General features: G+C 40.0%; 1 long non-coding RNA gene across 1 annotated transcript; it reads left to right on the top strand.

Moving 5' to 3' along the window:
• Positions 1-2,203: 2,203 nt before the first annotated feature.
• LOC142150155 (uncharacterized) lies at positions 2,204-2,602 on the top strand. Its single transcript, XR_012691051.1, has 3 exons — positions 2,204-2,312; positions 2,400-2,486; positions 2,566-2,602. It is a non-coding gene; the product is annotated as an uncharacterized LOC142150155 (long non-coding RNA).
• The last annotated feature ends 23,808 nt before the right edge of the window (positions 2,603-26,410 follow it).

The raw sequence follows: 26,410 nt of genomic DNA, 5'->3' as shown, positions 1-26,410 counted from the left end.
TACCTGAAGGTAGATTTTCTTGAAGAGTACCTCTCGCCAATTTATCTTTTAAGTTATCAGTTCTGCTATATACAAACGGGAACAACATTTGATCTTTAACAAAAATATTCCAGTATTTTTGTGTAGTTTTTCAATATATTTATGATAGTAGCTATATCTTGTAATGAAGGCAAAATCATATTCTGATTACTGTGCTCTCTTGGTTTAGGAAATAAAAGATCATATATATTTGTTTTGATAGCTTTCTCTATTGCTACATTTAATTGGTCCTCTTTATAACTTTTCAAAGTTTTGTTTCATTTCATCCAAGTGATTCAGAAGTACTTCTTCCTCTGTATAATTTTTTTCAGGATGTATCTGTTTGCGGTTTTTTTCTTATAGCATTTGCTTTGGATCTTATCTTTTTTAATATAAATAAAGTCCAAAAAGTTAACAGATATTTGACTAATGTTGTAAGTGAACTTTATGTTGCAATAATTTTTGTTTAAATATAGACAATATTGGTTTAGGGAATCGTCTTCCCCCTTCCAGATTAACAAAACATTGTCTCTATGCCTGTAGCAGGATACCAGACTTGCCCCAAACTTATTGAAGTCACCTAAATATAGGTGTTCCAAATATGCCAGAAAAATATAGACATAGATCAGGGCAAACCTGGTACCCATAGCTGTGCCCGTTCTTTGAATAAAATACTCTCCCTTAAAGTAAAAATAATTATTGGACAAAATAGAGTCCCAGCAAAGTTCCCCATGCACTTTAGTCATGCAACAGTTCCACAGGCAAAAGAGTGTCAACAGGAGGTTCAGGGAGTCCTGGTATCTTGCTGTTCCTGGCCGCTTGGCCAACTTTCCACCAGTGTGGAGGCTCCAGGTATCAGTCTCCCCACACCTGTAGGAGAACCAATTTACCCAAAATGTGGTGAGCATTTTTCAGCGGTGTGAAGTGATGACAAGTCCCACTGAACCGCCTTCCCAAGATACAGGACAGTGATGATCACCGGGGTTGTTGGTAGAGCACAGAAACTCATTATCAGTCAGCCGTGCACCTCCAGGAAAACAATCCTCAGAAAATCCACAATCACCACCCCTGCCGAGTGGCTCCTTCTTCCGTGGTCAAATTCCCACTGTATTTTTCCCTCCACTGGACAATCCCATCGGTCTCTCCTTCTTAAACATTTGTGGGTGCTGGACCTGGGGGTTGGAGTGGGAGTGGAGATGAGTTAATCTCCCACAGTGGCTCCCCTGCTGTGTCCCTGCCACAATCTCTGGACCAGTCCTGTGGAAGACAATGGACAATCCTTGGCTTTCCCTACCTCCAGATCTTAAGCTGGGTACACACTACAGAAATTTCGACCAACTTTTTATGCCGAGAAATTTTACATGCGATCGATGGTCCAATCGCTCGGTCCATGGACTGCATACACACTAGCCTTGTTTAGGACGAGAAAGGGAAGAGCGGATGTCCCGTTAGCGATTTTTTACAGCCATGTTGTCGTGAACAATAATTTCAATTCCGTACACACTGCAGCGACATTTGCGGGGAAATGTACGAGATACCAAAGGCATTAGCATAAAGGGGCAGAGCTTTAGCTATAGTTAACTCCCTTCATTTCTATAAAATAGAAGTTTAGTAAGATACATTACATTTAGAAAAACATTTAACTGCTAAAGTGAAATGCAATGAAAACTCCCTAATAATAAAACCCCTTCGTATGTAATGGAATGCTCCATTCTCGGCGTGCATCATCGCTGATTGGTCCACAGCAGAAACAAACGCCCATGTCTGAGTGTATAAAATGACAGAGGAACCTGTTTGGCGCCGAGGAGCGTCAGAAGATGGCGAGTGAGAAAGTGACAGTGGGGGTTGCGGGTGAGGAGCAGATGTTAGTGGGGGTTGCGGGTGAGGACAAGGTGTCAGTGGGGGTTGCAGGTATGGAGACGGAGACGGAGATAGAGTCAGAGATGGTGCTGGAAGGGCCAAAAAATGTTGGAAAAGTTAAGGTGGGGGATGGAGATAGTCAAGAAGAGCAAAAAGCAAATCCAATGAGCCCAAGAGCGGTGGAGATGATGGTAAAAGTACTGGACCAGGACGACAACAACATTAAAAAAGGTCAGTAGCAGATGTAGTGTACCTGTAGTGTAGAGGTAGTGTCACATAAAGCAATGTAAAATGCTAATTTATAAGCTAATTTTTTATGTCAGAACGAAGATTTAACGGTGAGAAGGCCTGTTTAGATACCACTGATACCACTAATGTTAGCAAACAAGGAGAAATTGAACAAGAAAAATATACTAAAGAAGTTCTACACAAAGGTATTTCAGTGAACATGTGTAGACAACTAAATGCTTTGGGCACATACCTGTACCGTTATAATAACCAAAATGGCACCTGTTTTCCAGAATGCTCGGAGGTTAAGCCCGTTACTATTGCGATTTCGCCACAGGGACCAAAATATAAATATAAACTGATCTCGAGCAGTGTGAAAGGTGAGTATTTATGTTGTAGAATATAAATTACAGATAGAGAAGTTAAATAATAAACATTTTTTATTTCCTTGTTTCGTAGATAAAGAAATCAAAGGGAATAGAAACGACATCAAGACTTGTTCTGCCATAAACCAATAGTACCTTTAAAAATAACTTAAAAATAATACTCTGCAGTATTCAGCTCTGTGATTGGTTTGGGCGCGCTCACTTCTCATGCGGATCTTTCTGATAGCTGTGTGTGTTACAATTTTTGTACCTTTTTCTTGCAATAAAAATGTTGCTTGAACACTGTGTGGTTTATTCTGGGTAATTCACAATTATAGGTTAATAAAGGTTAATATAAATTTAATAGGTTATAAAGGTATAAGTGTATAAAGAGTAAATATGAATACATTGCCGACATAGACGCAAAGGGTAATAACACACGTGCTTTACACAAGTGTAATGGTCTGCAGCCAGACAGGTGCAATATACATCGATACAAAACACAGTGATGTGCGGATTCCGCACCACGTGGGACTGGGATTGACATAAAAATTAACATACACACGCCCCCCAGGTCGAGGAAGTATCGGAGGATTGTCGTGTATCGGTCGGAAGTTTATACACACTGCACAGCGGAAATGAGATTGGAACAAAAATATTAAACGGTACGACCAACCAAATGAGGCGAGAATCGTCCACTTGGGCAGACTTTCGACCATCGTGTCACAGCACACACTGACCCGACTTTTGAACGAGCGGTCGTATGTCGGCAGTTTGAGCCGATTATTGGACGAAAACAGTAAAGTGTGTGTACACAGTTTTAGATAGCACCCAGTCCCTCCTGAAATTCACCTCTTCCACATTTTCGTTACATGTCAGGGTTTCTAGCTGCCCTCACTTCCTGTCCCTTCCTTTTTACTCCCCCATGTATCCACAATAAGCCCTCGCCCTATCGCAAAGTGAAATTTAAGAACTGGTCCTGGGGTGACAGTCCATGTAACCCTGCGAATTGACAGGACGGTGGGAGATTTTATCTTGGCAGTGCGACCCGGTCCTGTCATAATTGTGTTATCACATGCTATTTATATTTCATAGTTATAGTTATCTCAGCCACTTTATCACTGCTGAGTTCTCTTTTGTTACTGCTTATTTATTAAAATGCTGGCCTTCCAGTTACCAGGTCATTTAAAATGTGCCAATTGTGTGAGTCATCATCATTCATTTATTGTAAGTCGTTCTGTGGTTTCCCTGTGTCTAACCCTGAGAGACCTTGCCAATATCTGCAAACCTAAAGAGAGAACATGAGGTACTACATTAGAAAAGTGTGTGGCTTACCTATAGCTAGATACAAACTACAGAATATCTCTTCCAGTGCGATATCTTTAATGATTTTACCAATGACTGAAAGTCCCGATCAGTATGCTGATTCATAAGTACACACCTACATGATTTACCTTCAGATCTGTGGTATTCATCTGCTGAAAATTTCGTGACTCTGTAAACTCTATGGAGATCTGCCTACACTGCTGGTCGTGAGTCCATAAACACTTCAGAATTTGCTTGTCATCGTTCCATCGTTCATATTAATTTTTTGTCAGTTTATAAAATCAAATCAAATGATATTACGTGCTTTGGTACGATAAAACATGGTCGTTGGACCGTACAAACTAATGCGATATGGGAGCTAAGAGTCGTTTATCGTGTGATTGGCATGATAATCATGTGAAAGACCTGTAGTATGTACCCAGCTTAACTGTGAAATTTACCACCCCTCTCCCCTCCAAGTGCACTGAGATACCCAGAGGTATATGGGCTACAAATTAAAACTACATTGATATTTCTTAACATCCAGTTCCAATGCATTTTGGAAACCTCCCATTATTAATTAACTTAAAATAATTAAAATGCAGAGCTGAAATATTAAAATGCATTGGTGTAAAAGGCACAAATTAAACAATATAAAATTTGCCAGTTAGCTCATAAAAAGCGCATTTACACAAGATTAGTTGGAAATAGCTCTGACTCATTTGCTCCAGATTGTTCAAAAAGCAGTAATTACCTGTATTCAATCACCTGATTAATATAACATCTCTTCACTGTTTGTTGTATTGGGTTAGGAACAAGCTATGCAGACATAAAACTTATTTTCCTAAAGCTCTCTGCGCAAGGTACACTTTTGCACTTTCTTATAGGCTTTAATGTGGCAGGAAATCTACAGCAGTAGGGCTTTCTTTCTGGGAGCGAGAGAGTTGGTCTTTCCTTACTGGATGCACTTACGTTCACAGTGAAAAACTTGTACTCACACTCCCACAAGGTAAATCTGTTTGACAATCCAGTCACTTCACTTCACTGGCAAAGTCTGCCGCTACCACTGTAACAATTGGGGATTGTGTATATACAAAACTAATGTCAGCTGTGCAAGTCGCAATATTCAACTTTATTTAATACTGGAAAAATCGTCCGGTTGTTCAGAAGTAATATAACTATAGTGGAGCAGAAACAGAATAAAAAGAGATGGAAAAAACATAATCACATCAGTAACCTTTTCAAACAAGCACATCTCATTATAAGGAGAATGCAAACTGTAAATGTGAAACACATTTCAGTTTGCAATGTGAATAAAAGACTTTGATGACTGGTAACAGAACAGATTTTAGGATATAATCGGCAGTTTGTCATTTAGGAAAACTTTCACTCAACGTTCATACCAATAAATAATAGGGGACATTCAAAAAATGTTCTTACCTGTCCTTAAGATTTGGAAGTCTGCAGCTCTGCTATAGGATAAACTATCAGCTGGAGGGGCCAATATACAAGCAGCTAGATAGTACTATTGATAGTCATCATCATCATTGCGTATTGTTGCACCAGCCTTCCTGCACCTGCAAGAGGTACTCCTCTTAAAAGATGTATCTGGAGATGCTTCCACATCTATATATGTCGCATTGGGATTGTGTTACAAGAAAAGCAGCTAGTATTATTGGCACTAAATTAGAATGATAACACAGTATATTAGAGGGTATACCGACAAGTGAACAAGATGTAAGAGTATGAGTGAGGTGACAGTGTCATTGGTTACATGGCTGGGAATGAGTAATATGTCTGGATCAATTCTTTTCTTTGATATAGTCAGCAATGTCTTATGCATTAACATTTTTTTGGAACAGGTAGGGTTTGGATAAGGTAAAGGTGGAAAAGAGGCTTGTAAAACTTTGGGGAGAGGGAACATTCAATTAGCCGCAATATTCCGCCAAACGCATTAAAAAAGTGTTATTCTCAAAGATTAGTAAATTCAAAAAAATCTATAGAAGCAAATACTTTACTGTAATAAGTGTTTATGGGACATAAAGAAAGAACCAATTCTGAATCGCAGCCTTACTGTAGAACAAGGGCTGGCTGGGGGGCAGGGGGCATCTGCTCACTGGGCTGGTCCCATAGTGGGCTACCTTGGGCTGGATCACTGGGCCACCTGCATTTTTGTTTTTTGACTAGGCTGCTGAGTTGAGTCTTCACCCTCGGGCTTAAATTTGTCACCCCTCCCCTTCTGTAGAAGTTATGAGACTGGGACATGTATGTGCATTGGAACTGGTATTTGGTACCAGGATGTGATGAATTTATAGCACATCTTTATTATATTGCATCATTTTGAGCATTTCTCTGTTCAGCTAATATAAGACACTTTTGTACAATAGATTGAAAATCTAGAAGACAACTTGCAAATACCTCAAGAAAGGAAACAATACACAGATAAGGAAATAACACACTTCTAGAAAATAATTTACTTATTTATTGTATGCAAAATAACCAGTTATGTAAAACAAACACAACACTATAAATCAGCAATGTTTCATAGTGAAGTACAGGGCATGAATTGACCATATATATTATAGATCACAATGTAACTCTACAATTGTAATATAAATAAGGCTATATATGCACTGCCCTTAAAATTATGTATTTAAGATGCATTACTAATGCAAGTTAAGGGACTATATATGGCTGTATAAAGATATAAATTTACATTTTTTGTGTATTTAACCTGTGTTGTGCTGCAGTGCCTTTTGTTAACTCTTCCATTTCAGTGTGCCTGATATGGTCCAATACAGTTGGAAACTTACATTTATCGCAGTGGGAGCACATTGTAAACACATTGAAATGTGGATAGAAAGCGTTTATATATGTGTTGCGACATGCATTTTGCTTGATCAAGTAACCAACTTACTGTTGTATCACAGATTCATGTTTAAAAACCACATATTAAAAGCATGCATCAAAAATTAATCAAAACAGATATCAAACGCATATTAAACACACACATAAACACAATGCAGTTCATATACAGTATGTTTTTACTTAAGTTTTAACATACATTAAAAATACGCATTGCAGCCCAGTATACATAAAAAAACCAATATACCAATATACCAAAATGTTGTAGTCCACAACATAACAGAGAATATGAATCAGCAATGACTCTCCGTAACCATAATGTCAAGGTATATGCAGATGTGGTATATTGGCAGTGTACTTTGATTGAGTAATCTAGCGCTTTCACAAGCAAATGTTAATAATCAGCTGCTGTGTTTTGAGTCCTAGCAGACTTACCTACTTCACAACCTTAGCCCTTTTTGTCAGAACAAAGAGAGTTTGGGGTTTTAGCACTCACAGATGTAAGATGTTGTTTATTGCATTTGAATTTAAATATTGTTTTTTTCCCTACTGTTTTTATAGCAATATTGTTATAGTATTAGCTGTCTGTCATAAATAAAGGTACAATGGTCCTATCTTTATTCAGACTCATGTATAAGTATTGATTCCACACACGAAGAAGCAACTTTAGGACAACCCATAGAACACAAGTCTTAAATATAGTATGAGAAGCATGTCGGTTATGTTCTTAGGCATTTCATTTGACCACTGTTATGCATTTGGGTTACTCTACACAGACTAACACAACTATGCCATGGCTTGTTTTCAAAACTGAGCAGTTTATCTACACCATTTGTATTACTCTATGGAAGCTAATGGAGACACCAGTTGATTGATGTATAATTGAACATTCTGTTATTTATATGGCGATTGACTGTTTCCTCTATTCACTACATAGGAACGATGTTAAGCTGGTAAAGTTATTGTTGTCTCATATTCACTGCTACCAGTGAACTGCAACACATGCATTGTTTTTTGTTTGTTTCATACTACCGTTGTGAGCACAGAAAATCCCTGATCTAATTGACCGTCCAAATAGAGACAACTTTTTTTAATCAGTTTTACTGGAAGTGAAAACTGTTCTTTCTTTTACACTCTTATCTAATCACAAACATGTCCATATTACTTTAAAGGACAAGTTACTGTCTGTGGTTATAGCAAAATGAGAAAAGGACTCGTTACATCTCCCTGGGAAGTCAACATGTCAGTGACAAAAGCAATCAGGTATTTTATGGCACAAACTGTAAACAAAGAAAATTATGATTGTAAACTTTATGACTTTATGACTGTTTATGACCATTTGCATTTGGTTTATGTCGTACTTCTGTAGAAGATAATTATACGACAAATGAAGACAAAGAAGCTAAGGCACCCCTGGGCACTAACAGTGGCACACAAGGGTGCTGTGGCACCCTAGTTTAAAATTTACTGATCTAACAGTTGAATTAATTTTGTTAATCCACCGGGTGTTATAGGTAATGAAGGACAAACATTCTCACACTAATATTATGTATAATACTGTCACGAACACGCTCTCAGCTTCCGTGACTTTGGGTGTTTACTGTATGAGGTTACACACGATTCCAGCATTCAGTCTCTACCTATCACACAGGTTAGAGCCCGGCTGAATCGCCCAACAACAGCGCTCTCACACCCCCATGCACTTCAGGTTTGCCACCACCTACTGAATACGGGCAATAGAAACCCGATATACTGTCCCACACTGGCACACAAGGCTTCTGGCTACCCACAGGTTAGGCAAGCCCACACCAGCAATCAAAGGGTTAACTTGTCACACCTCCAGTCTGTTACACAAAGGTAAATACAAGCACACACTAGGCTTGTTAGTCAAATATATTAACAAATCTCACACCAAATCACACACCGTCAAAGGGTTAACTTGGCTGAACTATATTATTCTTAACAGGCTAATGGATTCGTTAGAGTATCATGGATGCCACTTATTAAATTTATAGATTTAATATATAAAGGTACAGGGCATTCAGATATATAAAACAATTGGTAAACAATTGACATAACATACACAAGCAAAACAGTTTAAAATAAAAGGGATTACATTCAGAGTATAACTTAAATGAGTTGTGCCATGGGAAATTGGCTTGGAAGATAGACAGTTTATCAATGTGGATTGATTTTTCTCCAAAAGACTGACAAATTGCCCCTTCACAACACAGGTTTTTTAAGCAAAATGAAATGGGACGGCATTCACAGGGGCAGTGTTAATGCTAATATAGGGGGGTGGGCAGGGATGTCGTCTGGGTGTCGCTATAGTTTGCTCACAAATATTCCAAAAGTTTTGACATTTGGTAATTCGTCACAGATATATCCCAGAGACATCACTCCCCCTTCAATAAACCGGTCATTATCTCCCGCACATTTAAATACATGATGGACATGATACAAGATACAAATAACATGATGAAATTATGACAATGTGACATACCTTTCCCAAAGACATGTGATTATAGCTGTTCCTGGGTACCGCTAGTATGTGTAATTCACAACCCTGGTGTGATTTCTGCTCCTCAGTATGGAGTGGGACACAAATTTCCCAAAATATAGTATATGAAGACATTTTCTTTGAAGTTCATATTTCTATATACCTGTATAGGCAGCCTTCAAATGCGCCTTTGTCTGTAAGGATGTCAAGCTGTGAACAGCCCCACAAAGTCTATTCAGGTGTACAAAAAACTAACTTGTATCAGGATATAACTCACGGCAGGGGCCTTTGAAGCTGCTACAGGTGAAACTGCTATCTTCTAAGACTAAGATGTGCAGAGCCACCATATAAACATACAACAGTCCTTCTGACTTTTTACACCATAGTAGCTCAATTTATCAATGGATTCAGTTGATATATCAAATAAACACTGCAGGTATAATTTAGGCCTTATTCCCCACAATTATGTGATAGGTTAACCCTTATAAATAACTGTAAGTTCTCTATGTTCACAACAACTACTAAATGAGTCCATGATTAAAAGAACTTGGGGGTGAATAAAAGCACCTTTTCTTTTGCTCCAGATTTCATGAAGCCATTCAAGCATAATAGCTTTGCACATCCAGTCTTTCTCATTTGCCCAATTTATTATATCTTTTGGGAAGTCACCTTTTGGAATCGTTTTCTGTTTCAATATGAGCATTGAATTAAATTTTTTGCCATTGGAGACACAAGCAAGCATGCATATTTTCATTTCCTGCGGTGCTTATTGAGACTGTTTTCTCCCCTTTTTCGTTAAAAGTCCTGTTCAATAGAAATGTGAGATTCAGAAAATTTGTTCTGATGATGTTGGCAACATAATTTAAGAACTTTCTTGTAACGAGATACAGGGACTGAAGGCCACTTGCTGATATTTGTGCTGCTAAGCTAGGAGGCGCAGTATCTAAACACGCCCCTGGTCACCGCCAGGGACACCCGCAAGGCAGTTTGGAGTTTTCTGCAAGGGACGTGCAGGTCGTGGCCCTCCAAGTTAGCTATCAGCGAAGTGGATGGTGAACAGACGTGGTCGTGCAGGCAGAGGTCAAACTGTTAAAGCAAATGTGGTATCAAAAGAGAAGACAATTCGGAGTCAGCAAGCCAAAGATTAGATACAGCCGGAGCAGTCAGGCCAAAGAAAGATCCAGGACAGAACCAGAGGAAGCAGGTCGGTACACAGGAGGTCAGTCAGAGAGCAGGGAAACAGACAGGAATGCTGGAGCATAGGAAGACCTAGATACTCTGGCGCCTACATAGTGTTAAAAGCAGGTTTAAATAGAGGTGCCAACTTCCTGATTGTGGGAAGTGGGAAGTTCAGAGAATCGTCCCGGTGTCTAGCAATGGAGACGCAAGCGAACTGCACATGCGCACATCAATGCGAGTCACCGGCAAAGGAAGGCGTCCATCCCTGGCACCGATGGTAGGTACGCCTGACATTTCCTTATTTCCATTCCAGTCTGAGGGTAATTTTTAACCTACAGATCTTCTCATCCGAAAGCTTTTCCATCTCATAAAACGGTAGCACCAGTTCAGACCACTTTTGAAATTGTCCAGTCCCATCTGTTGCACCATAGATTTCGCTTCAAACGTATATTTACTGTGAACAAAGACAGTTCTCTTTTCCATTGGTCCTTTACCCACTTCTCAAGATTGTTTTCTAATTGTGGCCAGGCCACTATTCCACTTTGTTTAGCATGTTTAGATCTGAGCATCTTTTCTCTTGTTTCCAGCTTCTCCACACCTAGTTTATCAATGTCCTATTCACGTGCTGCAGCTCTGTTACCGATCTATTCAGCTCTTTTTGCTACCAGTGACTTAAAAATTTTAGTATAAATGTTATGACGTTTAACCGCCATCTTTATGATTTAAATGTCATAAAAACTTGCCCACCCATTAGTACTTCAGGTGCTTTAATTTCTATCGCAACCAAATTTGTCATTATCGATGTCATCCGGCTTTCCCCATTTGCCTGTAACACTTCCTTGTTTATCAGAGTTCCTCCCCTATAAAATAGTAATTGCTGCACCAACAAAACCGCAATTAAGTTTTAGATGCATACATGCCATGGCCCTTCTATATGAAAATACAGTACATTAATTTTAAAATTTTCTGGAGTAATGAACTTCAGAGGGAATTAGCACTCTTTATTTTCTATTTTTAAATTAATGTAACATTTTTACCAGTGCCACTGCCTTTTCTCTTTGCTGAAAGAGAAATAACAGTTAAAAAAACTGCTTGAGAAAACATAGCACAAACATATTTAACTAACAATAGTTTTGGGTCAGGAACTGTTTCACCTGCATGGACCAGTCTCTCTGCCTAAATTATCATTGGCTGAGAGTACTCCATTCCCTGCTCTACAGCTGAGTTTGCTGTAGGACCAAAAATGGAGTACTCTGAGACAATGATAGCTCATGCTGAGAGAGACTCTGTTCCTGTGAGAACTATATATTTTCAGTAGTGGCCTGGTATAGTATACTTTATATTCAGTCATCCAACAAGGAATATATTTATTATTATTTATTAACTATCGGATTAGTGTTTTGTATTGTAGGTACCAGAGAGGAAACGTCTCTTTATACTAGCCTTCACTGTATATTAGCTACCAGGTATTCCTCACTATATACTAGCCCACGGAGAAGGGTCTTCACCGTATTCTAAAAAAAAAAAGGGATCTATGTTGTATAATAACCAGAACGTGGTCTGTTTTTATACTCAATGTCAGAAATGTGTCTGTTTCATATACTAACAGTCACATTACACTGTGTCACTCACCTAGATGGCAGTTGCTGTATTATTGTGCTTTTCACCTGTGATCTAGCATTTCTATGAATTCTAATCAACTCTCTATCCCTCGCTCTATACTAACTGCTCTAACTTCTTCACTGACTATGGACATTCCCCAGCTACATCTTCTGACTCTGTTGTTCGGCCAGTCAGTGGTTGCTGTAGTGTTGCATAAGAGTGTGCACAGGTAAAAGAGGCTGAATAAGGTTGAATTAATTCATAGTGAAATTAGTAGTTAAGTTATAATAATGAGAAATAATAAATAAATTGCTTCATAATACATTTGTGAAATTGCTTTAATTTTTTACTGCAGACTTTCTAACCCAGTTCTGAATATGCTAATGCTGGGCAGAACTGCGCGCTATAAACATATAACTACATCCTTTTGTTTAGCAGGTTCTTCATGTTTTATTTGTAATACTGACCCTGTTGTAACTTGGGAGGAGAGACAGAAGTGTGTGGGTGATAGGTGTATGCAGGGTGGTGTGGGGAAATGACTGTGATAGACAAGGATGCAACTTTATTGTGATGAGATAAGCTCATAACAGCACTCTCAGCAAATTAGTCTGCTAGTGACAAATATTTGTATAAAGGTGCGAGAAAGACAAATATTTACTTGCAGTTCCAAGACCTATTTTCTTCAATAGATTATAGAAGAATAATAGGCATCCTTACACATTTCAGGGGTTGCACGAGGTGGCCCTCTAGCATTCAAAAGGGATGTCATTTACCTTTAATCTCAGTAATAAGTTAAAATAGTACATTTAAATAAAACAAGAGACACCTATTTTTTTTAATACTATTCATTGAAAGCATCAGGAACAGTACACCGAAAGGTTACAATTGTAACTAACAAAAAGTAACAAGACACAATCCAGCCTATAACCAAAAACAAAATCCGAAAACAAAAACTGGTAATGCAATTTTTTCAAAGAAATAAAGGAGGGGAAACCGAGGTGGGCTTGGAGGTCAAAATAAAGGGAAGGGAGGGGGGAGAACCACGCTGGTGAGGTTTAAGAGGGGAATCACTAGTATGCAGATGTGACAGTTTGGATCCAAGCAAAGTAATAACCAACTACTGGATTAGAGGTTAAGCAGAGGTTGACCATGAAAGGAGGTCAAAGAAGGCCAAATCTTGTGGAAATATGCAGAGGAATTCCTCAGAATACTTGTTATGTGATCCATTTAGAAAAATATACCACACTCTCTTGAAGACTGAGATGATAGTAGGGGTATGGGGTTTTTCTATGAAGCTGCTATTTGACATATTGTGGCACTTATGAGTATTTTAAAGGAGTGTTCGAGAACATCAGGAAAAAGCTAGAGGGAACAGGATATACCTGGGGTGATGTGTGACATGCCAAATAATGACATTAGTAACTAGAGATACAACTCTGACCATAATATATATTGTGACAGAAGTATTGGGCAAGTGGTGAATGGTAGAGATATACTGTATGTCCCAGGATTTATGTCTTGTATCCTCTAAAAACCCAGGGAGAATGACTTGTATGGGAAGGATCATCCCATAGGGTATATTCAACTTCAGGAAAAACTGGTAAGGGTCCCTGGGGTTGTAAATGGAGAGAGAAGGATGGGCTTCATTTACAAGTCCCAGTCCGGTCTTCTGTTCTGCCAGTCTGAGAGCAGACTGGTTAATGGTTGCACCTATGAGAGGTGTTTTGAAAACCCATTAGGCACTTTTCTCCGTCTCTTAGACCTGGGGAGGAGGTTGGATGCTTCCTGAGAGACTCTGCAAAAGGTGAGCAATTACCTCCATGTTTTGTATGGGTGTAGGACACAAAGTCTTTAACAGGAGAGAGGGTGTGGCAGAAAGGCAAGGTGTTTATTTTGAGCTTCTGGGCTAGATTTACTAAGCTGCGGGTTTGAAAAAGTGGGGATGTTGCCTATAGCAACCAATCAGATTCTAGCTGTCCTTTTGTAGAAGGTACTAAATAAATGAAAGCTAGAATCTGATTGGTTGCTATAGGCAACATCCCCACTTTTTCAAACCCGCAGCTTAGTAAATCTAGCCCTCTGTGTTTTCTCTGTTTAATTAAACTGCCTAAGGCCAGTTGTACCAAAACCCTGAAATTGTGTGACTTCCCTGTTGCTGTACACTACCATCTACCCCAGGAGATGGCACCTGTTTCCCTATCCCCGTTACAAAATATATATATATATATATATATATATATATAGAGTCAAAGTCATATAATTAGATGAAAGAAAGTATACTGATTAATAATGTTTTACCGTGCGATTGCGATCAGTACGCCACGTGTTACGTGGCATGATGCGACTGCATACACTCGCACTTTCACATTCATTTATTTATATATTTCATATTTATAATGGTTCCATTCGACAGTCGTTTATGAGCAGATGTTATTTGGTTTATAGTTATATATTATAAGGTTATATGTACACTTTAGTGATATTTCCAGTTCCGGTCATAGGAAGTATGTCATGTTTAGTATCATTCTACTCCCCAATTTATTCGCAGACATCCGAAGCAATCGCCAAACAGAACGCACATTGTGTATGGTAGTTATAGATTGTAGGGAATAAATGATTACATTGTTATTGTCTCTGTAGTGTAAATAGACTAGTCTAAACTGGATTCTGGGTGGGAAAATTGGAGTCATCATTATTATTATTATTTATTATTATTAATTTTTATTTATAGGACGCCACAAAGTATCCTTAGTGCCGTACAAGGACAAACAATGGCACAGTACAAGGTGAAACAGCACAGTACAAGTAACAGTAAGCACTATAACTCTGGGGGCTCAGTCACAGCAAGAAAGAGAGGGAGGGGAAAAGTGAGTACAGGCAGGTAACTATGGCCCAAGAGGGTGGGAGAGGATGACAGGTAAAGAGTCACTGAGGGGAGCGGAGAGAAGCGAGAGGAGACAGAAGGCAGAGGGTTGGAGAGGAGGTGAACTGAGTAGCTGGAGAGCGCAGTTAAAAGTGATGGAGAGCATCTGGAGAACAGACCCCCACCCTTGGAATGTTGATCCCCACCCTAGGAGGGGGTTGTTTGAACTGGCCTATGACCTGTATTACACTGGACCCTCCTGAAGCCTGGACCTATAGAAGCAAGCCACATCATCTGTATTGTTTTCTCTGTATCACTGAGTGTATATATACAGCTCCCTGGGACCAGCTAAAACAGTCATCTCTGACCACAATCTTCTGGACTGAAGTACTGTAGCTGGTACCAGCGGAGCGCAGCGGGCGCGGCGTATGTATGTATGTATTTATTTGGTATCGGCTGTATTGTACTTATTTATTGAACTACTAAACTTTTGCTTTTGCTAAATAAACAGCAGGGACCTAAAGAGCCAAATATAGTTTGTGGCCAAATTATACGATTGGCTACAACAGATCAGTCCATTGGTAAAACAACACTATTACCCTACACCCACCGCCCAGGGATGTAGGAAGAGCCCTAGTGCTTTCAGCACAGGGCTAGTTATTCCTAGATGGGGGGGGGATGCTCATTTTTTTCTGCGGACCCCACTCCCTAGGGAATCCAGCCCAGCACTGAACAGCGTGGGGTTGGTATGTCATTATGGCAGGGGAACCCCTACTGCGTTTCCCCCTGCTATAGTGCCACCCACCCCGGTTGGTTTGCCCATTGCTGGTTATAGTATAAGCCTACGTGGGTATGAATGGAGAGAGAAGCAGGGGCTGGCTGGCAGACTTTAGTCGGGGGGGGGGGGGGGGGGCGGCAAGCACAGAGCACTGACCCATAAGTAGAGGTCCATCCTTAATGGGTGGTGATTGGTACAATATATATTTATCAATATAAAAAGAGGCTATTTTAGTGTTGCTTAACCCAGCGATACCTTATTATTATACATGATAAATCTTAAATAATTCAAACAAAAAAATGCAACAAAAAACAAACCACACTTTATATTGCATTTTATTTTATATGTTCCTTCTCCCTATAGCACTTTTGTTTTTTTACATACCTCGCTGATTATAATGTGGTATAAATCATATTATAGCAATAGATTATATAATGTTCTACTACAGTACTGAACACAGGGGCTGATCTATCAAAATGCAAAAAGCACTTTTGCTTTAAAAACCTGGGGGTAAATGTATGAATGTCCGATTTCTGCAAGTCGCCGGAAATCGGCGACTTTGCATTGAAAATTTAAAGGGGCAATGGCTTGTAAATGCAAATATTACCTGCAAAGTCGCCGATTTCCGGCGACTTGCAGAAATCGGACATTCATTCATTTACCCCGTGATGTTTTTGCCAGCAAAAGGGCTTGTTTTTGCATTGGACTATATACTAATAGGGTTATTATTTGTTTTAGGGTTAATCCAAAACAAATAATATGAGCGGTGCTACTGGTAGGAGGAGCAGAGCACTAGTTTTTAATCTGACACCCTGGCCCAGAGCTGGATTAAGCTCCACGGTGTTAAATCAATATAATACCCACGTTTTATAATAAAGCCTCCCTCCAGCCCAAAATTAAAATAATAATATTCACATTTGATAAATATATCTATTTCTCTCCAACTAGCCCTGACATTAAATTAATAGCATACACATTTAATAAATAGACCTATTTCCCACCAACATTAAACAGTATTCCCATTTAATAAACAAACCTATTTCCCTCCCTCCAAACAGCCCCAGCAATAAATGAAATAACATTTACATTTAATATATAGAACAATTTCCCACACAATCCCAGGCATTAAATCATTCATAATCACATTTAATAAATAGACCTCATTTTCCCCAAACAGCGCCACATTCAATTAATAGCTCTCAAACCACCCCAGCATTAAAATAATGGTCCAATCACAACATCTTAACTTCATAGGCCCCACTATTACATTGCCCCACCAATCACAAATAAGATAGCATCCTTAATTAGCCCCCAACCTGCACTCCACCATTAAATTAATATGCTACCTCCCACATTATATTAAGATCCCCCTTCCCTCACACATTATATTATTATACTGGCCCCCACATACACACACAATATATATACTGGCGCAAAAAACACACAATATATATAGTGCCCCCCTCTCTCACTTACACACAATAAATAGTGGCCCCTCACACACAATATATAGTGACCCCATCACACACACACATAATATATAGTGGCCCCCTCCCACACACACACACAATATATAGTGGCCCCCTCACACACACAATATATAGTAACCCCCTCACAATACACTGACATACCACCTCCCCTGCCTCCTGCTGTCCCTGTTCCAGCCGCGGCGCGCACTGTGCGGTGAAGTTCCAAGTCTTCACACATGGGACGGCACCTGTCACGTGGTGCGCATCCCATGTGACAGCAGTAGGAGGCCAAACTGGGAGAGATGGGGAACGGACCGCGGCCAATAGAAAAAAGGTGGCTGATCCTGGAGGAGGGGCCAGCCACCAATAGAGACTAGGTAGGGACCGGTCCAAAATAGTCTTTTTTTGGTCCAGCCCCAGGAGCATTTGTCCCCTTGCCCCCCACCCCAGCCTGCCCCTGGAGAGAAGGGTGGGCTCAATTCATTTGTCCCATTTAACATTTTCCAGAGAGCTAGCAAGTTGTTAGCTAATCAAGAGTTGCATCTGATGAAGTGCTGTTAAAAGACTGGTAGTCAGTTTTTCAGTCTCTCATTACCTGGGGAGGAAGTCAGATGGCTCCTGAGAGATACTGCAATTTATGATCTGTAAGTTCTGTTGTTTTGTATATGTGTGGGACACTAGGTCCCTCACTTTAGAGAGGGAGTTCCTGTGTATTAGTTAGAAGCCAGATGGAAAAGAATTTTATTTATGTTTTGTTGGTTTTCATGCTAGTGAATAAAACTAGATGAGGCTATTTAAACTGAAGCACTGGACTGGTTTAAATTATTTGGCTGAAGTGAGTGAAATACAGGCGTCTAACCCCAGTAGATGGTACCCCTAACCAGATCTTATGAAAATATATATACATAGATACAATTTGGAAAAAAGCTTTAATGTATAAGAGTAGAGGGAGAGAAAGATATAAGATATATATCCCACAACCATACAGAGGCAGCCCTATGCACAGATAAATGTACATACACACATATTCGTGTGTGGACATACATTTTATCACCTGTAAGGGCAGAGTTTATCACAGGACAGTGCGGTTCTTGTGGCACAAAAGTAATGATGCAGTTTAGATAGGTTGATAGGGTTTTGAATAATGGAAGAAAGCAGGGGAGAGCAGAGGAGAACAGGAGAATGCTGAAACTTGGAATGGGAAATTTTAACTTTGGGATATATGAGGAGAAATGATGTTCTCTCCCAGGTTTACAGTCTCGAAGGTTATAGTACACCTTGTGGTATGCAGGCTGTGTATGTACGTGTACGGTATGTATTTTTTAAAATTGCTTAACAACTTTTCCTTTTTTCTACTTCTTGGAGACTCATTTATATTAAGAAATAAGGGGATAACAGAACTGTCCTTATTCCAAGTGTCACATAAATTTTTTGCACTGGTTAATCTGTACATATAAATGGGGTTTTCCATTTAGAATGCCCCAGCATTGTCCATGGTATCCCATAGAAAGAAATGGTAAGTGTCCAATCTCCACCAAATCAAGGTTGTTTTGTGTGTCCAAAACAACCTGAATACACCGGAATACAGCTTTCATCCCCTTGAAGCTCATTAGAACATCTTGTACTACAAAATCTAATTTTTGCATTTGAGTACAGAATCTGACACATTAGCCTGCATTCGCTGTGGATTTTCCCAGTTTCCCCCTTCAGAATATATGGAAGTGTAGTGCATTTCATTTTGCCAAATGCACATACTTGCCTGCCTGGCACTTACAGTACACACCCATTTCACATTAGCAAACTGTCCCTGTGATGATACCAGAACTCCGAGAGTTCTGGTATCTAGGGGTTTGGGATTAGACAAGGAGAGATGGGAAAGATACAACTATTTCTTTATTACAAAAGAAGGATATCAATTGCAGTCAGTAGCCAAACTAAATATGAAAACTGCAAATCAATCCCACAAGTGGATGCCACTGCCTGATATTGGCGCAACTAATCACAGAGGCGCGGAGTGTAATGCAACCCCGGTATTCACCATGGACCCCCGCAAGGAGGTATGGATTTGGCTGCGTGGGGTCTCCCAGTTATTAATCAGGGCAGCTGGAGAGACAGGAATGGTCATACGGTCCGAGTCAAAAGCCAAACGATGGTGCAGTACAAAAGGGCGATCCAGAGGGGAGGTCAGAAGCAAGCCTAGGGTCAGATTCCAGGAAACAACAGAGCCAAATCGCACAGCAGAGAATAGTCAGGAACAAATTTAAAGTCAGGAACCAAGGTACAAACAACAGGAAGAAGCAGGTAACAGGACGTTGGAGCTGGTAAAACCAATACTCTGGCACCAGACTGATGGAGGGAGGTGCCAGATATACCTAATGGTGGCCCCTGATAGGGTGGAGGAGATTTCAGCGTTCAGATGCACCTGAGCGCCGACAGAGGAAAAGAAGCGTCCCATTGCCTAGCAGCTGGACGCGGGACTACTACGCATGCGCGTGCAGAGTGTACCTGGAAGTTCCTCCCTTTGCCTAGAGTCGGCTGAGTAGTCAGGCGCACGTATGGACAGTGCGGGGACGGCGCCTGACAATCACACTCCAAATGACACAAAAAGAGACTACCAGTGATATTGACAAAAGAACGGTGATAAAACCAAACAGTCGACTGGTTGTCAACAAAAAGATTTGATACAATTTTAAGGTTCAATAGTATGGGAGAAACATTGGTGTGCTTATCATGTTGAAATTTGAGCAGATGCACCTGGATGAAGAAAAATATATCTCATTGAAAAAATTGTTCCAGAGCACCTATAAAGAGCAGGTTAGAGGGGCTATGTGATAACCCAACTATTTCAAGTTAATTTAAATATATTGTCCCACATTGCAAAATCAACTTGTTGCATGTGGTTGTAACACAAGTGTGCCTAGCCCACCTTTAGATAGGAACTTCCCAAACCACCCAGGTTCTCCATCAGAAGAAACAAACTTTTCCACCTCACTGAGTCACCACCATCTGTATATGCTACTCCATGCACTCCCCAGAAAAAATGATTGGCTCCACAAAAAAGTATTTGCTCTCATGGACCTGTGTTTGCCACTATAATTATAAGTAACCCTTAGAGAAGAGCATGCTGTCACATAAAAGAAAATACAGCATTTATGCTGCACATCTGCAATTATCCACACTCATGTTTCTAAATTACCTTTAAGATCTGTTTAACCCCCATTTCTGGCATTGACTGTAATGTGTGCATAAATGTAAAAAAAATACAGTTTGAAAGTAATTAATTCATCAACAAGAATTTTATATAAACAACAAATTTTTATTCCTCTCCGGGTATTACTAAAATACTTCAAATGTCTCAAATTCTATCAGCTTTCAAATAAAAAGGACACAGTTAATGTATTTTGTATGTATAGAAAAATAGAAATCTTTCTCAGGTAATGATTTCACAATGATAGGCTATTTTCATTACTTTTTAAAAACTTTTTGTAAGATATTTTTTACTTTTAACAGATGTGCTCCCTCTGGTGTAAATGAATGGTAATGTTCTTGCATGCAAAATAATTTTTTAAAACTGAACTCTTAAATATGATTACCTACTTCTGTGCAAGCGCAGAAGGCACTAGTTCTGAAAATAGTGGTGTCTGCACATGCTCGGAGGTAAAAAAACATGTTATGAGCAAAAAAGGCATTTTGCGTTTAACTTAACATGAGCCCCCAATATGTTAATTCATGCGTCAAACCCTACAATCTTTTAAAAATCAATTTATTTTAAAGTCAGGTTATTTGGGGTGACACAAAATTTAACTGACACAATTTTAATCCTACTCTACGGGAACCTTGTAGGAACAATACTGTGTATGTGAATGATGCAGTCCCACATAGACTACCTGCGGATGCAGCGAGACACCTAGCTACACCACTGGACCACAAGGAGTTGTCTCAAAAATTTTAGTGGGGGCATGACCCGGGGGCTCATGTTCTCCTGCTCAGTCCTCCCACCCGCTGTTTTAAGCTTTTTTGTTTTTCTTTAAAAAGTATATATTTATTTATTTAGTTAATAGGGCATTTTTCATTAATTTCAATTGGCTATGCATTTCTGTGGCCTTTTTACAACCATTGAAATTCACTGTCCATTGAAATGAATAGTAAATTTCATTCATGTTAATGACTTTCAGGCAATCTCCACTGTCTGAAGCCAGTGAGATTATTTCTGGAGATTTCCAAGGTGATTTTGAAAATTGTCCTTTAATAGATTCTTCCTGTTCTACACTTCACAATACAGAAACCAATGATTTTTGTAATATGAGATGTATGAAAATTTATTTTTTTCTTCAGGTTTAAAAAAAATGGAGACTTATGTGGGGATGTGCCTTTAGTTTTTTATGTGAATGGCAAATCACTTGTAAATCACTAAATATAGGAGATTTTGTCAAAATTGACCTTTGATTCCAATCTTAGTTTAAGGAGTGGGGGACTATATGTAATATATAGGGTTTAGTGAAAAGTGTGCAGGCATTTTTGTAGACAGAATGGGGACATGATGTCATTTGAGGGCTTTAGGGGTATGTGTAAGGGTATAACTCCTGGTCACCAAGACACTACATAAGTGTGCACAAGAAAATATTTTCCGGTTGTATTGTCCTTCAATATATGTATAGACTTTTATTATATCCCCTCTAAGGTGCCTTTTTTCTAAAATGTACAATCCAGCTTGTCACATCTTGCATTGTAACTTAACACTGCCTTTCCTGTCATTTAAAAGGTATTGTTCTCCAATGTATTTTCATAAACACAGATTCACAAAACTAGTGATGTGGTCTATAAAGGATTTGTACAGTGGCAAAATTACATGTAGCTTCTTGTGCCTCTATTCTCTTGCTGTATCTGCTACTTGGCTTACTGCTATCAAAGCATTTGATAAATCTTAACTAGAGATGTTTGTGTTTTGATTTTGGTTTTGGCAAAACCGCTTTCATGTGTTCTGGTTTTGGTTTTGGATCTGTATTTTTTTAAAAAATTGCTAAAATATGCTAAAATCACATAATTTGGCTCTTTTCTCATTATTATTAACCTCAATAACACTAATTTACAGTCAGTTCCAGTCAATTTTGACCTACTCACAGGTCACAATATTATTTCATCCACTTTTGGCCAAAGACTGCAGCGAGCTGGCAGGATACTAAGCAACAGAGCAACGGCACAAACACACGGCAGTGCATAACACATCTAGGAAACATTGCCATACAGCAGTGGCAGAAAAGAAAAGTTGTGCAAGATAGAATTATCCTTGGGCCCTTCCACCCATTCTTATGTTGAATTGACATAATATGATTGATGGGCAGCAGATATAATGACATTGACGGTATTATTAGGACAACAATTGAAATGTAGACAGTATTTATTAGATGGACAATGCAAATGTAGATGGTATTATCCCTAACTCTAACCTTGTCCCTCTCCCTAGACCTGTCCCTATCCCTAGACCTGTTCCTAGGCCTGTTCTTAAGGATAGCCCTATAATAATACTGTCTATATTTGAATAGTCTACCTAATCAAACTGTCCACCATGTGAATTGGCGACCTAATAATACTGTCGACACCTGCATTGTCGACTTTTACACAAGCTGAGAACCCAAGGCCTAAATGTCAAACAGTGCAAGATTTAATTGTCATTGGAAATATGTTAAAATGGACATGTACAGTTTAACAAACCAAGCACTACATCGGCAAGGACTGCCACTTTTGTGACTGATGTACTTGGTTTGTTTGGGCCCCAACAAAACAAGCTACCAATGGTCTTAAGGCAGGTAAGCTAACAGTGCTATCAAAGAACTCTACAGTTGCAAAATGTTGTTGTCATCATCCTCACACAATATTAATTCATCCCTGCTGGAATCCACTATTACAGAAGTCAATGTACTTTAATGTAAAGGCCTTCCTCGTGGAATGTGTAGTTTATTTTGATGAACATCATCTTTTCCACATTTTTGGGAAGTAGCCTCATACGCCGATCGATGACAAGGTTCCCGACTGTGCTGAAAATTCTTTCTGAGAACACACTGGAGGGTGATCAGCTTAGGTATTGCAAAGCGAGTTTGTACATGGGCCACCAAATTGCCTTTTTTTTCCCTCCCAGTATGTAAAGGGCCTGTCTGACATTTCTATTTCTATCCTTCATCATTCTTTGGATGGTGATAATAGGAACAAGTGAAGTTACGACAGAGGTGTCACGATTTTGGGCAATTCTTTTAGACCAGACTAGATGTCAAATTGTTCTGCTGACTCATCTGTATCATCCCTCGGTCTCTTGGAAAAGCTACGTTTTTTCCTAGCAGCAGTTCCCTGAGAAACTGAAGGAGGAGATGTCGTTATGTCATGTACCACTTGAGCTGTCAACTTGCTCATCAGGAGCTCATTGCATATCTTGAGATCTGGGTTAGCTGGAAATAAAGAAAAGACATAGCTCTTAAACCTAGGAACAAGCACAGTCGCCAAAATGTACTGACCCAATTTCAAGATCTTGATAACTCTTGGATCCTGGCAAAGCGAATAAAGTACTTGATCTAGAAGTCTGATATACTATGCTTTGTTTCATCACCTCCTTCAAGTTCTCAAGCTGCTTTTCCAAAAGTCTACTTAAGGGAATCACTTGTCTCAAGCTCGCAGTGTCTGAACTCACTTCACAGGTGGCTAATTTGAATGGTTTCAGCACCTTGCACAACACGAAAGTATTCTCCACTGCTCTAGACTAAAGAACATTCCTACTCCTTTCCCTATGTCATGGCTTGTTGAGTAAGCGTGGATGGTTTTTCGCTATTCCTTCATTCTCTGAAGCATATAAAGGGTGGAATTCCACCTTGTTACCACCTCTTCCTTCAGTTGGTGGCAAGGCAAATAAAAATGTTCTTGCATCTGCTGCAATCTCCTACCTACTTTTTGTTACGAACTTACCTGCTCCCCGCCGCTCCGTCCGGATGCCGCACTTCCGGGTTCGGCGGTCACATGACCGCAACCCAGAGGCGGGGATTTTGAAATCCCTCTCAGTATAAAAATCTCACTCTGACACTCGCTGAGTGTCAGAGCAACACTTACCTGTTCCTGGCTCCTGTCCTTCGTGGATTCCTGTGTCTCCAGTCTTCTGTGTCTGCCTGTGTTTAACCCTGCCTGTTTACACTATCCTGGCTCTCCAATCCCTGTGTACCGACCTGGCTTGCTGACTACCCTTCTATTCTTGTGACCCGTGTACCGAACCGGCCTGATTGACTCTGAGTTGCCTCCTGATTCTGCCTACCGCCATTCCTGTGTACCGAACCGGCCTGATTGACTCCGCATCTTCCGCTCCTACCCGCTGCACTACATCTTGGGGCGAACCTGAGGACCGCGACCTGCGACTCCTGGCAGCAAAGCCCACCCCGCCTTGCGGCAGTTCTTGGTGAACACCGGGGAGATCGTTAGACTTCGCACTTCAGGAAAGCCAGCGCTAATCAAGATTAGTGGTGACTACCCAGTATCTGTTACACTTTTGTAGAATGCCGAAAGCGTCCCGAAATTTTTCGGCCCACAGACAGCATCTCCTGCATGTCCCTGTCATTTTTCAAAAAGCTCTGTACCACCAAGTTGATTGCGTAAGCAAAACAGGGCATGTGATGGAATTCCCCCAGTTGTAATGCTCTTACAATATTGGTGGAGTTATCAGAAATCACATATCCTGAGGAGAGTCCAAACGGGATAAGCCATGTTCATGACATCCCTTCGTTTTTCTAACAGATTGTCAACAGGATGCCTCTTAATGAAGCTGGTGATACACAGAGTAGCCTGCCTCTGAAAAATCTGGCGTTGTTTGGTATATGCTGCTGCTGTTCCTGCTGCTGAAGGCGATTCACTAACCCAGTGGGCCGTCACAGTCATATAATCTTTAGTTTGCCTAGTTCCACTTGTCCACATATCTGTGGTTAAGTGTACAGTGGGTAGAATGGCATGTGGTAGCCAAATAATTACATTTTTACGAACATTCTGGTAGAGGTGAGGAATAGCTTTTCTAGTAAAATGGTGTCGTGATGGAATTTGGTTACGGGGACAGGAGACCTCAAGTACCTGTCTAAAACCAGCTGCATTAATAGTGGATATTGGACACAGATCTAATACTAGCACTAGCACAATACTCGCCATGGTGCCTGTGATCCTCTGTGCGACTCGGTGACAGCTGTCATACTTGCTTTCTCTTGCAAAGGATTGCTTAACAGTCAATTGTTGTAAACTACTAGTAGTCTTCTTCTTGGTCTGCTTTTGTGATGAAGATCTACCCCCAGCAGCAGCAGCAGCAGCAGGGGGCCTAAAGCTCAAGAATTCATCTGAGCAATCCTGGATAGTGGAGGAGTCATCTAGCCTTAGCAACTTGGAAACAGGATTAATTCCGATCACTATTGAGGATATTGATGAGGAAGGTGTTGTCGGTGTAGATTGCAGGTGCTGGGATTTAGCAGAGAGAAGGGAGCTAGCTAACGCTGGATGTTTGTTGTTATTATTTTAGCATAAGTTTCTGATTTTCCCAAAAGCTTCCCATGAACTCTCTTCAAATGGCATAACATGGATGAGGTTCCTATATGGTTAAGGTCCCTACCTCTATTAGCTGTGGCTTTACAAATGCTACAAATGACTAGACAACTGTTACCAGGATTTGGGTAAAAATAATTCCACACATAAGAGGTGGATTTTTTTGGTCTTATTCCCAGGCATGACAATGACCATCTTCTTATCACTGGCAAGAACTGCTTCCACTGGTGCAGGGCTTACACAAACAACATCATCATCATCAACATCAACGTCCTCATTAGCGCCGTCGTCAGCTACAGAAATATCCCCCTCCCCCTGTTGCAAATCCTCAGTTTCTATATCACCACCAGCTACACTTGGACTGCTCATCCACACATTTGCAAACTGGTGAAAAAAGTCTTCTTTTTGAGTACAGTATCAGAAAGGTCAGGCTTAGACATAGCACTCGCAGATAGACTCTCCTCAGGGAGTTGTGTCATTTCTGAACATACAGTTTCTTTCACTGCCTTACTGTTTTTTCCAAGTTCGGCTTTTACATATGAAATATTTTTGGCACCACTTTTTGACTCAGAATTACAAGGTCTTGCATCGTCATGACAGAACTTAGAGTAAGATGCCTCACTGACATTTGCAGAACTAGCATCCAGTAAGGCGAAGGCCTGCTTTTTTCCTTGCCACTGCATGTGTAGAATGGCATGTTGGCAATTTTATGTTTTTCTACAGTTAACTTTCCCTTTATTAGTTGCGTTTTTTTCTTTACCAATTTAAAACCTTGTTTTGTAGATTTCAGTTTACCTGACTTAAACCCACTATGCACTTGAGCAT

Source organism: Mixophyes fleayi, chromosome 4, assembly GCF_038048845.1.
Source record: "Mixophyes fleayi isolate aMixFle1 chromosome 4, aMixFle1.hap1, whole genome shotgun sequence".
In the NCBI taxonomy this organism is placed as follows: Eukaryota; Metazoa; Chordata; class Amphibia; order Anura; family Limnodynastidae; genus Mixophyes; species Mixophyes fleayi.
The sequence above is the reverse complement of the archived record's forward strand: the minus strand, read 5'-3'. Positions and strand labels throughout refer to the sequence as shown.